Source organism: Lotus japonicus, chromosome 3 (genome assembly GCF_012489685.1).
Source record: "Lotus japonicus ecotype B-129 chromosome 3, LjGifu_v1.2".
Taxonomy (NCBI): domain Eukaryota; kingdom Viridiplantae; phylum Streptophyta; class Magnoliopsida; order Fabales; family Fabaceae; genus Lotus; species Lotus japonicus.
This window is the reverse complement of record NC_080043.1, coordinates 66484794-66499828: the sequence shown is the minus strand read 5'-3', so window position 1 is coordinate 66499828 and position 15035 is coordinate 66484794.

Here is a 15035-nt window from a genome sequence, read left to right as displayed (position 1 = left end):
CGTACGAATCCAAGTCAATTGCATCTGTTCCAAGTTTTCCAAGGAAAGAGATCAACCAGAATAACAAAAAACATTCAAATGTCAAAACCTGTAACTTAAAGCTTAAAAACCCACCCATCATTCATTTCACTTTCCAAATCATCCAATCAAATATACAAGACAAATTATTTTAATGTACATGAAGAATGAAATAATGAGTAGAAAATTCATGGTAATAAATCAATTTGGTTGAGAGAAAGAGAATGAGTTGCTTGCTTTATCAATGAGGGCCTAGTGATGATGCTGAGATCATGTAGAGAGGTTATTCAACCCAACCCAAAGTAAGTCCTACTCCTCCATCCAGTTTTTGCTTCATGGGTGTAATTCTCACAAGAATGCATATCCAACAACAACTAACTCTGAATAATTTCTCACTCCACATCAGATAAAATGAACCAGAGAATAATTAGACAACTAACTATCAATACAACCCACGTAATAATATGTTCTAATATATCCAAAAACATGATGTGGAGAACTAAACCACTAAGAACTATTAGTTAAAGTCAAGCTGTTAGTTTAGAAACAAATGATCAGCACCATTGAAACATAGCATGTAAATCAATCAAGAAAATGAAATAGAACAATTGCATGCCTAATTGGTGAAGTTCCTGGGATACAGATTGGAGTTCCCCCCTATATGGTAACATAGTTTTTATAAAATAAGATAAATTCTAAGAAGCTAGTCAAACAAACATAACCAAACACCAGTAGAAAAGTGAATGAAAATTAGTGAGATTCTTATTCTGCAGGCTTACCATAAGATGAGAAAATAAGTTATATTTAAATTTGATGTTCACTGTCAAATACAACACCTGTAATAATGTGTTACAATAAATCAAAAAATGTGATGAAGAGAACTAAATATATAACTAAGAACTATAATTGTAAGTCAAGAGGTTAGTTTAGAAACAAATCAGTATCATTGAAATATAGCTTGTAAATCAATGAAGAAAATGAAATATAACAATTAGGAGTTCCCCTAAGCTTTTGTCATAGATTTTATAATATGATAAAATATAAGAATATACTCAAACAAACTTAACCAAAAACCAGTAGGTAGATAAGTGAAGAAAAAATGAGATTTGTATTATGGAGGCTTACCACAAGATGAATTTGTAATGATGAATGACAATATTCAACGATTTCGGCAATGTGAAATCTACAACATGGGGAAAGAAGTTAGATTCAAACGATAACAAATGCCTCCATAGCAAAGCAGCTATTAAAGAATTCCTGAAAGCAAATTAATAACTCCACTGGATTGGGTAAGGCAAAGTTCCAAAACCACCTTTGGTATCGACTCTCAACTCCCACTTTCACTTAATCATTTTAAATCAAGAAAAAAAATGAAGTTGATAAAAGCCTAAAAGATGACACATGCTCTTATAATATAGATTTATAGCTAAATAATTCTTTTTCAGAAATAGAATGTGATAAAAATTACCATAATATTGAAAACTGGACTGGGCGAGATTCCCGGGGCCCTCGCCCAGGGACGCTTGCCTCAAGGCGACGCGCGAGCCAGAGAATTGGGCCTCCCCCGAGAGGCCCAACCGGCCCACTAAAGACAGTTAGGAACGCCAGGCCCAACCCCTAGCCTATAAATAGGGGGTGGTTACCAATTATAAGGATCTCTTGGCTCATTTGATAAATAACTAACTTGAAATTAAGTTACACTCTCTCTCTAAGAGGTTACACGCTCTCTCTCTCTAGATTCTCTCATTGCAACCCTCTCACTCTAGGTACTATACCTTCTTTCTATGTTCTTGGCTGGAACATTTGACGCCGTCTGTGGGGATCGGTAGATTTCGATTCCCAGACTACGTGGATTCACTACGCCATAAATGATATTCTAAAACGCCTCATTTAAAGCGCTTATTAGACAGAACGCTTTAAAATTTTGATGAAAACATTATAAAGCGTTTCTGATAAAAGAGCGCTTTAAGTATAAGGCTAATTATAGCGTTTTTTACGAACAAATGCTTTAAATAATCGGGGAAAAATCCATAGACGGTTTAAATCGTTTTCTTATATAAACGCTTTTAAGTCTTTTTCTCTTAATAGCGTTTATCCTGTAGAAGCGCTTTAGAATTTATAGGTTAGGTTCCGAAAATAAAAAAATCTCTCGAAACCTACTCATCACGACGCACCCCCACTCCCCCCTCACTTCCACCATCATCATAGGAAAAAAAAGACCCTCCCCACTCAATGTCCTCCGGTCCCCGATCCCTCCAATCTTCGAGCCACCCTTGAGATTCGCACTCCTAAATACCTTCTGCCGCCACCATAACCTGCCCTCCAACCGCCGTCAATGTTCTGGGACGACCAGGGAAGGGTGGTACCCGAGTGGGTCCCAATTGGGACGACCAGGCAAGGGTGGTACCCGAGTGGGTCCCAAGCACGAGCGGGACGGCACTCACCTCTAGCCCGAGGACATGGACCCCACCACCTAGGGGTTGACCTAGGCCAACCACCCTACGGAACTAGGGTGGTTGGGTGGTGGGCCCCCTAGGCATTCGGAACCATTGGATCACTGCGAATCGCAGAGGTAGCAGAAGGATCCAACGGTCCTCGACCCACCAGTACGAGCCATGCATGACGTTGCATGGCTCCAACCCTAATACTCCAACTTGTATATAAGGGGGGCAGCTCACTCATTCTAAGGTACGTTACTCTCTCCAATTTCAGCTACCCCTTTACTCGATTCCCTCACTCACTTTGGCATTGGAGTCCCTTGCAGGAGCCCCCCCCCCCCGGGTCCGTTCAACAGCCCAGCACACCAGCTTCGCTTCTTCACTTGGCAGCTCCACCCGCGTGATCCTCCCGATCAATTGGCGCCGTCTGTGGGGATCGAGTAAACTTTTTCTTCACCACGTGCCGTCAGAGACAAGCGCAACAGCAACGAGCAATGGTAGAGACCCGACAGACTTCTCGTCGCTTCAACCGAACCCCCGAAGGCCATGTGGAAACTTTGGACGAATCTGCGAACCACCAACACTCCCCCCGACCCCAAAGGACTACCCCTCCAACTCCACCTCGGGGACGATCCCCGGAACCAGGGATCCTCACCCCCCACGCTGCGCACGAAGCCCTGTGCAGACTTGAGGCCCGAGTTAGGGCGATGGAGGAGGAACATCCTCCGGAAGCAGGGCAGGACCGCAACGTCCAGGCCCGCAACACTCGGGACGAGATTCGCGCCCTCCGAGCGCGCCTCCGCCCACTGGAGGAACTGGAAGAGCACTCTAGACAAGATCCAGCGTTCTCTCAGGAGGGAGAGACGGGAAGGAGGCCACCCCACCCGTCAAACTACTACGACGACCATGGCTTGGAACAAACTACCGAAAGAGCTGTGAATCAACCCTCCCACCACCGCAGGCACCACTCCCCGCGCAGGAGTTACTCCGGGCGGAGGAGCCCCGTTTCCACGAGGGAGCCGCTCAGGGACCCGATCCGCCCACACGGCACTCTGGTTACCCTGCCTCAGACTATCAGCGGCCCCCTCTCTCCAGATATCATGACGACCCCCTTTCCCCCAGGATGGTCAAGACCCAAAATGAAGCTCTATGAGGGTGATTCCGACCCGACGGAGCACATCAACTTCTTCGTAGGAGCCATGCAGTACGCTGGAGCTACTGATCCGATCTACTGCCGTTGCTTCCCGATGAGCTTGGGGAAAGGCCCGATGAACTGGTTCCAAAACCTCCCCAATAAGTCCATTCACAACTGGGAAGGAGTCATGTCCAACTTCTTGGCCCAGTACTCCTCGGTGAGAAATATCCCGAAGTCGGAAGAAACACTGGCCCTAATCAAGCAGGGCGAGAAGGAGTCCCTGAAGGCTTTCCTTAACCGCTTCAACAAAGAAGCGGGAGACATTCCGGATCTCCTCCCTCAGGTCCGCCTGATCTTGGTACGGCAAGCGCTCAAACCGGGCCCCTTTTTGACTTCCTTGGATGGGAAGAAAGCCATGACACTGGAGGAATTCCAGACCCGATCAGAGAAGTATATTAACATGGAAGAAGCTGCGACACTAAGATCAACCAATCAGAATCCAACCCATAAACCCTCTGAGAAAACCCGGGAGCACGGTGAGACTAAGCGCGACCGCGAACCCCGACGGAAGAACCAGGATGACAAAAAGCAAAAACGGAAGAAGTTCGATAGCTACACCCCCCTGAAATCTTCTCTCTCCCGCATTTTGCGGGAAAGAGCCTCAACCGACCTCAGGGATAGGCCCCCCCCACTACTCACACGGGGGGATAAGCTGGATTCCAAAAGGTTTTGCGAATTCCATGACAGCCCTGGTCACAACACGGACGAATGCCTGAATCTTAAAGACAAGGTGGAAGAACTGGTCAGAGTCGGGAGATTGTCAAAGTACGTTGCCCTCTCCTCGGGCGACCTCCCTCGTCCGCGGTCACCGCCTCCCAGAAGGTCTCCCACCCCGCCCAGGGCCCGCGCCCGGACTCCTCCCCGAAACCGCGCACGCACTCCCACCCGAGCGAGAAGCCCCGATCGCCACAGGAGCCCAGATCGTCGCAGAAGTCCCGATCGCCGCAGGAGCCCAGATCGACGTCGTACTCCAGAACGGCGGGATCAAGATGAGGTACGGAGGCGCCACGGGACTAACTTGGTCAGTGTCGGCTCCATTGCGGGAGGATGGGCCGCCGGTGGCCCATCGACCAACAGTCGGAAGAGGAGCACCCGAGTCATCATGTCAGCTTCCGGACGACCTCGACCTAGCTCCCTGCACCCTCCGCGGCAGAAGGTCCCCATCGTCTTCACAGAAGACGACTATGGCACGGACACCGGCGAGGAGGACGACCCGATAGTCGTGGAAGCCCTCATTGCAAACGGTAAGGTACGGCGGGTACTCATTGATACAGGTAGTTCCGCTGATATTATGTTTTACGATGCTTATAAAACACTTGGCTTATCTGTGAAAGACCTGATCCTCTATGACCACGACTTGATCGGGTTCACTGGGGACAGGGTTCTGCCATTAGGATATTTTGATACATACCTCTCCCTAGGAGACCCTGACATTTGCAGGACGGTCAAGGCCCGGTTCTTGGTGGTAAAATGCCCAACAGCCTACAACGCCATCATCGGCAGACCAAGCCTCAATGTCTACCGAGCCATCGTCTCCACCCACCACCTGATGCTGAAGTACCCATGGGCCGGGAAGGCGGTCTCCGTGCGCGGAAACTTAGCCATGACCAGAGGATGTTATAACTCCAGTTGCAGAGTGACGCGGGAAGACCGCAAGAGGAAGGAGCGCGACCACGGGAAAAGGGTCGAGAACTTCCATCTTCGAGCAGGAGCTTGCCTGGCCGACATTGACCCCCGGGTGGACCAATCCAGAGAGGATCAACGTCTCAAGTCGGACGGGGAAGCACGTCCAGTCCAGATCGGCCGTAGCCCCGAGCAAACCACCAAGCTGGCGCGAGACCTCCCTCAAGATCTTTCAAACCGACTGGAGGCCCTTCTGAAGAGTAACGGGCACTTATTTGCCTGGTCATCCGCGAATATGTCGGGCATCGACCCGACATTCTGCAATCACAAGCTATCAGTAGACCGTAAATTCAAACCAGTGGCCCAGAAGAAAAGACAGATGAGCGCGGAAAAGCAGGAAGTGATCAAGGAACAGACGACAGAACTTCTGAAGGCCGGGATCATTCGCGAAGTTAAGTACACTACTTGGCTGTCGAATGTGGTCCTGGTGAAAAAATCCAACGGGAAGTGGCGGATGTGCGTGGATTACACAGATCTTAACAAGGCCTGCCCTAAAGATCCCTTCCCCCTCCCCAGCATCGACGCCTTGGTGGACAATTCCTCTGGGTACGAATACTTGTCCCTCATGGACGCGTATTCTGGGTACAACCAGATTCCGATGAACAGGGACGACGAAGAAAAGACCGCTTTCATAGCCGATCGGGGGACGTATTGTTACACTATGCTCCCTTTCGGCCTGAAAAATGCAGTGGCCACCTACCAACAAATGATGACCAGGATCTTCGGGACGCTGATTGGGAAGTCGGTCGAAGTCTACATTGATGTCATCATCGTGAAAACACCAAAGGGAGGCGACCATGCGGCCGATCTGGCCGTCGTGTTCGATCAGCTAAGGAAGCACAACATGCGTCTCAACCCAGACAAATGTACCTTCGGAGTCAAAAGCGGGAAATTCCTGGGATACATGCTCACTAATCGTGGGATCGAACTAAACCCAGAAAAGTGTCGGGCCATTGTAGAAATGAAAAGCCCGAGGACGGTCAAGGAAGTCCAGCAATTGGTCAGACGAATGGCAGCGATCGGAAGATTCCTCCCCCAGGCCGCCCTAAGAGCCCTACCACTCTATGCTCTGCTAAAGAAGGGAGCGAACTTTACTTGGTCGGAAGAAGCCGAACATGCCTTCTCTCGGCTGAAAGAGGTCCTCACCTCCCCACCAATCCTATCAAGTCCAAGGTCAGGCGAGCCCCTGTACTTATACTTGGCTGTTCGGGACAAGGCGGTGAGCTCCGTACTAGTAAGAGAAGAGGCGGGGGTCCAATTTCCGGTTTACTTCGTCAGCCGCTCGCTCAAAGGGCCTGAACTCAGGTATCAGCTACTCGAGAAAGTGGCACTTGCCCTCCTAACCACTGCCAGACGGCTCAGAAGGTACTTTCAATCTCACAGCATCATTGTCCGCACAGATCAACCGATCAAGCAAGTCCTCCATAAGCCAGATCTAGCAGGACGAATGGTAGGATGGTCGATCGAGCTCTCCGAGCATGACATTCGCTATGAACCCAGACGCGCGATCAAAGCGCAAGTCCTAGCAGACTTCCTGGTGGAACTCACGAGCGATGAGGACCCACCGGCAGAAATCTCCTGGATCGTCCATGTGGATGGCTCGAGCAACAAAGAGGGGGGCGGTGCAGGGATCGTCCTCCAAAGCAACTCAGGAATGGTCGTAGAGCAGTCACTACGCTTCAACTTCCCAGCCACTAACAACCAAGCTGAATACGAAGCTTGCATAGCCGGCCTTGTGACGGTGCGGGACCTGGGGGCAGGACATACTTGTCTGCTGCGACTCCTTACTGGTGGTCTCCCAGGCTAACGGTGAAGCACAGGCCAAGGACCCAATCCTGGAACAATATCTCTCCCACCTAAAGCAGCTGGTCGCGACCTTTCGTAAGGTGGAATTCCGCCACGTCCCAAGAGCTCAAAACGACCGCGCAGATACCCTAGCGAAGCTGGCCAGCACCGGGAAACCCGGCTTGAACAGGACTGTCATTCAGGGCACTTTGGCCCTCCCTTATGTTGCAAACCCTAACCGTCCTGCTGGAATCAACTCCTTGAGCATTGGCGCGGACGAAGATTGGAGGGCCCCCATTGTCGAGAACCTTACCACGGGATGGCTACCACCTGACAAGTTGGAAGCAAAAAAGCTGACTAGAAGCGCTTCCTGGTACACCATCGTAAATGGAGACCTCTTTAAAAGAGGATTTTCCACTCCACTTCTTAAGTGCTTGTCAAAGGAACGCGCAGAGTATGTGCTCGCAGAAATCCATGAAGGCAGCTGTGGCCACCACCCCGGCGGACGTTCCCTGGCAAGAAAGGTTCTCCGGGCAGGCTATTACTGGCCCACCCTGGAGAAAGACGCAGTCGACCACGTCAAGCACTGCGACCCGTGCCAAAGACACGCCGACCATCGCTTAGCCCCACCCGAAAAGCTCTCCACTTTGGTCTCCCCTTGGCCTTTCCACCAATGGGGAATGGACCTCTTGGGACCCTTTGCAACTGCACCGGGACAGCTGAAGCACCTGGTGGTCGCGGTAGACTACTTCACCAAGTGGATCGAAGCAGAACCCCTCGCAACTATCACTTCAGCCCGCATTCAGCGTTTTTTCTACAAGAATATCATCAGCCGATTCGGGGTACCCGGAGTACTAATTACCGACAACGGCACACAATTTGCCTCCCAAGGATTCAAGGAGCTCGTGGACGGGCTTCACATCAAGCACCACTTCACCTCTGTAGAACACCCCCAGACGAACGGGCAGGCTGAAGCGGCGAACCGAGTCATCCTTAGAGGGCTTAAGAAAAGACTAGACGACGCTAAGGGCAACTGGGCCGAGCAGCTCGATCATGTCCTATGGGCACAACTCCGCACACTGGGTTACGACCCGGGGCAGAACGACCAGCTCATCAATGAAGACCTGGACCTTCTCGCAGAAAAGAGAGTCGTTGCCAACTGCAGGGAGTTGATCGCGAAGCAGCATGCTGCCATCCGCTACGCCAAGAAGGTCGTCCACCGTGCGTTTCTACCTGGGGACTTAGTCCTCCGCAACGCCAGCATCGGAGCCCGAGGGACCGAGCGAGGCAAGCTGGCCGCCAACTGGGAAGGCCCATACCGAGTAACGGAAGCGACCGGCACCGGCGCCTACAAGTTAGAGAAACTCACTGGCGAAGAGATCCCCCGCACTTGGAACGCCACCAACTTGAACCGCTATTACAGCTAGCTCTACCGACCAAGTGTTTGAGACCTGGTTTCAGCTTTTTCTTTTATGATCTTTAGTCTAGAATCAAGGAACTACTTCCAGTTCTCCTCTTGTAACCAACAGGCACATTTGCATTATTTTATGAATCAAGAAGGAGCGTTTTGTTTAAGTGATTTTCGCATGAATGCCGATCGAGACCAATTAAAAGACCCACCGGGCACGAAATTACAAGACCCGCCAGGCACGAAATTAAAAAGACCCACCGGGCACGAAATTAAAAAAGACCCACCGGGCACGAAATTAAAAAAGACCCACCGGGCACAAAATTAAAAAGACCCACCGGGCACAAAATTAAAAGACCCATTGGGCACGAGTAAAAGTCCTACCGGGACGATCACAAAAGCCAAACGGGTGCGACAAATAACATAGATCGGAAATAAAACGAACTAAGTAGTGCGTTCATTAACATTGATTGTCATTACAAAACGATTACAATAGCCCCGCACGGCTCAGAACACTTAAGCAAAAAAGGAAAAGAAAAATATACTAGAACGAAATGAAATTACAACCCCCTCAGGGGGCATTTTCCTCCGGGAAGGTTGGGGTAAATTTTCCTTGGGGATCCACAGTCCCGATCCGGCCTCCGGAGACCACCTTTCGATACCCGACCGGACCGGTCTCCAAGCCCGGGTTGACAACTGTAAGCTGGCTCACCGCATTGTTGAAAGAAGCCTTGTTAATCTTGGACACGGTGGCTGTCAGTTTTTTCTTGTCAGCTTCCAGGGAGGCGATCCGGGCCTCAAGTCCTTTCTTTACGGACGAACCCTGTTCTCGCTCTTTCAGCAAGGCAGCTTCTACCTCCTTCACGCGGGCCGCGCCGGTCTCAGCCTTCCCCTCCGCAGACTTCAGCCGCCCCTCCAGATCTTCACGAGCCTTATCGCCGTCCTGAACCTTTTTCTTCAGCTGCTCATTCTCAAGCTTCAGGCTGTCCAGCAACTTGTTTAGCTCTTCGATGGCAGAGCACCCCTCTTCCAGCTCCTTGTTCATGGAGGATATCAGTTGATCATCCTTCTCTGTTTTCTCCCTGAGCTCCTCCAGTTCATGAAGAGTCGACAGCTGGAGATACCTGACAGCAGATGCGGTCTTGAGCGAGGCACGGAGAACATAATTGAGGAGTCCGGCCGGCTCCCGATCGCCCAAGTACTTTTGGTCATTCTCCGTCAGCACGAGATCGTCGATCTGCGCCAGGTGCTCCCGGCAGCTGCCCGCCCTAGGACCCCAAATGGAAAGCCTTTCAGGCGGGGGTACCACGGTGACGGGCACTGCCCGCTCCGGGTTAGAGCCCTGCACTTCACCATCAGCATGATCCTGATGGTCCTCCACTCGGCGCTTCTTCGAGGCCGGGCCCTGGGTACCCTCACCCTCGAAAACCGACCGTCCTTGCTCCTGGACGGGATCGGAGGTCCCCCCAACTACGGCCCCTCCCCCGTCCTCCGGGTCGGGCTGGGGTTGAGTTTCAACATGCCCCTCTTCCCCCTGGGCAACATCATTCCCTTGATCCACCTCTTCATCGGAAGACTGTTCGTCTTCAACCTGTATCGCGTCCAACAAGGTCCTGTCAATGTCCGCCATGCCACCTGCCCAACAATGAAAACAACATTAGCACTCGAAATAGGAAAAAGCAACGGGAAAGAATATCAAAAGTAAGTAGCTTACGCAACAACTTAGCGTTCCTCCGAACGCTGTAAGAACACAAGTCATAGCATCGAAGGGGACGAACCGGGACCTTCTTGTCCCCCTCCATGACATAACGGATAGCGCCCATCAGCAGCCGCTTGAATTTCAAATCGGTCCCCGACAAGGCCCCCTCGTCCGAGAAACTGAATGAGGTCACCTTTTCCCTATAGTGGGCCGCGTTCCAGGCCAGTGGAAAACGCGCCAGCATCCCGCCCGTCGGTCCTGGCTCGAACCACCAGAACGGAGGCGGCGAGGTCGGCGCCACCCGGTAAAATTGGTCCTTGAAATCTTTATACGAATCGGCAAAGGCTTTGAAGATCGGGAACACCGTCCTTAGAGTAACCATGCCGTAACCGCCGTGACCCTGGGTGTGGGCAACCGCGAAAAGATGGAAAAAGAGAGGCAGGGACGGCACCTGCCCAAAGAGCGCGTAAGCGGTCTCATAACCGCGCACGAAACCCCAGCCCCCGGGGTGAAGTTGGGAGGACGCCACCATCATATGGCGCAGCACGGAAACCTGAAAGTCGGTTAATGGCATCCGCACCTTCACCTTCTTCATAGTATAAATGTGCATATAGATGCCGAATGGGGGGTCTGCGGGAGCCTCTCTTTCTTTCCAGGCGCGAAAACATCATGCCCCGGACCGATCTGCGTCTCGGACAGATAATACTGTCGCCGGAAGTGCCCCTCGTCCTCATTGGCGTAACAGGACTCGATCCCCAGTATTTCCCGACACCAATCGTCCAAATGCGCTCGGTCACCCTCCAAATGAGGCCACTTCTCTCGGTCAATCTTTTTCCGTTTCGGAGCATCTTTGCTCATCTTCGACTTGGAACCTCCCCCGGCCGCTTTGCCCCCGACCGCTTTGCCCTTTTTCTTTTCGGCTCCGGCCATATTTAAACCTGCACAAGGGAAAACGTCGTTTCAATATCTCAAGTTATTGACCATGACTCAAAGGGGAAAACCAGTAGGATCCGCCTTTGTCCCCGGCAGGGAGAGCAAACCCAGCGCCGGAGGACCGGCCCGCGGACCGCCCCTCCGCCACACGGGGGGGAGAGCCAACTCTCTCCCGCCCGAAAAGACGCACCCTAAGAACCCCTAGAGGACGGGACGAGGAGAAGAAGAAGAAAATAAAATGCGGGAGAAGTCGAGAAGAACTTACTAAGTAACTGGAAAGGACGACCACCGGTGAATCAGGAACGACCGCCTGCAAAGCTACACCTGACGACGTCGGAATACAGAACTCCAACGGAAGAAAAGATGAGAGTTTGAGGAAAAAACGCAAAATGAATCCCCATTTGCCCTTTTTATAAGGGAAATCCGGAATGAGAAGCGACGCTTCACCAAACCCTACGTCTGTAATGATGACGCTAGGGGAGGCGGGAAAGCTATCACCCAATCAGCTTCCGCCACGTCAGCCAAGGAGATGAAACGACGTAACGCGTGCCATTTCGTGTCAGACGCATTTATGACGCCACCGAAACGTCGCTTCATGCTACTGTTACAAAACGTTTGGATTCGGGGCCACCTCACCGTCCCAAGGCCATGGATGTCGGGTCGTCCCACTAGGGCCTCCCGACCGTCTCATGGGGGGTTTTCGACCGTCCCTTTAAGGAGGACGACGATCGTCCCCCACGACCGTATGTACAGATTCTGAAGCTCACGCCTCACTCATGCAGTGAGGCAGAGCTGGGGGGCAACTGTTCCAGTAAGGGCTGACAGGGGCCGGCCCAAACGGCGTAGGGAAATTCACGAAAACCTGACCGAAAGCTTCTAGCCCACTACCCAAGTGGACTAGAGCTGGGGGGCTACTGTTCTGGGACGATCAGGGAATGGTGGTACCCGAGTGGGTCCCAATTGGGACGACCAGGCAAGGGTGGTACCCGAGTGGGTCCCAAGCACGAGCGGGACGGCACTCACCTCTAGCCCGAGGACATGGACCCCACCACCTAGGGGTTGACCTAGGCCAACCACCCTACGGAACTAGGGTGGTTGGGTGGTGGGCCCCCTAGGCATTCGGAACCATTGGATCACTGCGAATCGCAGAGGTAGCAGAAGGATCCAACGGTCCTCGACCCACCAGTACGAGCCATGCATGACGTTGCATGGCTCCAACCCTAATACTCCAACTTGTATATAAGGGGGGCAGCTCACTCATTCTAAGGTACGTTACTCTCTCCAATTTCAGCTACCCCTTTACTCGATTCCCTCACTCACTTTGGCATTGGAGTCCCTTGCAGGAGCCCCCCCCCCCCCCCGGGTCCGTTCAACAGCCCAGCACACCAGCTTCGCTTCTTCACTTGGCAGCTCCACCCGCGTGATCCTCCCGATCAGTCAACGACCCATGTATTATCAGAGGCGCTGACCCACTTCGCAACATCGCAAGTTCTCCTTCCTTCTCATTCGCCTCTTGCCCCACTCTCCCCTGTTTTCAGATTTGTCTCGTGAGAAGCTCCAAAGTCCAACCGCTCAAATTTGCCTGCTAGTCAGGTTTTCTCCCTCAACACCGACCACCTCTCTTACGGCGCAGAGGTCTCGCGTGCCATTGACAGAAGCACGTGGCGCAGCAGGACGCGGAGAGGTGAATGATTTCAGACGTGAAAAAAGCCACCATCATACACGCTGCGATTGAGAGAGAGTGATGTTGCGAATCTGATTTTAGATGCGATGCTTATGAAGCCTCGCAATGTGGCTTACCTCCGTGGGGGAATCAACTTGCTTATGGCTCTTAATGCTCGGTGTTGATTGGTGTGGGCAATTTAACTCTATACGTTCCAAATTCTCTCAGGTTCGTTCAATTTTGAAAGTTTAATCCACTAAGGAAAGATGTCATATTTACGGCTACAAGATAGTTTATGATTTTGTTTATGCAAGGATTAGGCAAACTATGTCAAAGGTTATGATTCTGGGATTAGAAAGTGTTGGGGGTATTATAATTGAATTATTAGTTGCTATAAGGAGAAGACCAAAGAAGAAGACCTGAAAGCAATGGTAATTCATGTTTATTATTTTATTAAGATACTATAAGTTTCAGGAATTTGATTTAAGCCTAATACTGCTTCATCATTTAGCAAGTGGATGTGACAGTTTTAGGCCTTTCATACATTTCTTCCATGGGAGTGTACAGATTCTAAATGGATATACTTCTTAATCTGTTTTAGGATAGACAATTATTTATGAAACTGTGAGAGATTTTTTTACAGTTAATGAACTGAACTATAAGAAAATAATATGATCCTGCTTCTAGCTAGTCATTTCATTTAGGTGACACTTTCCAATTGCAAATGACTTTGGATTAGGGGACATTCATGCGTTTGTTAAGGAGTTCTAAATGAAGAAATGATTGGAAATGACTTTGGAAAATTCCAATAATGTGATGGTCTGTAAATTTACTCATCGTGCTCATCAATAACATGCTTAAGTGTTCGATATGGAGTTACTTGATTAAACTGTTACTTGTTAGCCTCTTGTGGTTGGAGATTGGGTTAGCTTCTACAAAAACCTTTGAGTAATTGGTTTGTCACATAAGGAAGGTATTCTAAAGTTATGATTTCTCATTTACAAGTCTTCTTGGACATTATTCATAGGTAACATCAATGCTATCTCTAGGACATTGCTATTTAGGATAGGGATTCCCGGAGTATCAGATTTCAGTTGTATTAGCCTTCTTGAGAGCTAATGTTTTTTTTTATAGGCTGGTCAAAATGGGTGAAAGGAGTGGTATTCTTTTCTGCATGAGAGATAGAAAATACTGAACTGGTCTAAGGACAAATAAGGTTGCATGCATGGACAAAGAGATGTACAGGGCAAAGACACTAATTGGAATGAAGAAAACATTGGTCTTTTCCTAATCATTATTTAACCGTGAGTTCTTGTTTGAGTTATCTTTTTCTATGCTAGATTATTATCATATTCATTGTTTGAACTCACTTCATGTCTATTGCTAATGTTTCTATGTTGTGATGTTGTCGAATGCATGCTGCTAGGCTAGCACGCTGCTCTTGTTATTGATGCAAGGGAGCTTCATTTTGAGTATCTTGACAGATTTTTTGTTTTCCCAATTATATGTGAAATATTAATTCAACTCTGTCTTCTGCATTCAGTTTGTGCTCTGACTGAAACTTTTTGAGCTTCTCAACTCTTTCCTAATACTTGTTTTAGTAAATAAGAGATCATTTATAGATTAATCAATAGCAGAAATAATATGTATATACACTTCATGTGATGTGATGCTTTTGGCTATTGTTATGCAGGCTAGTTAGAGCTGCTCATAGAATGGGTGTAAATATCGTTCGTATTCAGGTCCGCATACTAAACTTGGGATGCATCTGGCAGTGCTTTCTACTTATTTTATGTATCAATTATATAACATCTAATGTCTGACAACCTTTGTTAACTTTTTCACTTTCAAGGCAGCATGTTGCATTGGAAGGAAGAATTGTTGCTGGCTTTCTGGTGTTGCTGGTACTATTTCTCTTTTCTTCGAGTAGCATGGTGAACTGATGCGATTGTTGATCCTGTTCTGTTTTGGTTCTCTCTCTGATATGGTACTGGTATGCTTTCTTTGTTCATGACTGGGGCTGTGTATTTTTTCCCATTGGATTCTTGCTGCAAATCTGATTTGCGAATGGGAGGGACCTCTTGTGCTCTTTGACAGCGTCTTTCAAGGCTTCTGGAGTCTCTAGTCCTTGCTGGTTACTCTCTGCCTTTGTTTTTTCTTCCGCTTTATGTCCTAGTTGCCATTGTATTCCTTGCTAGTGTCTTAGCATGTTT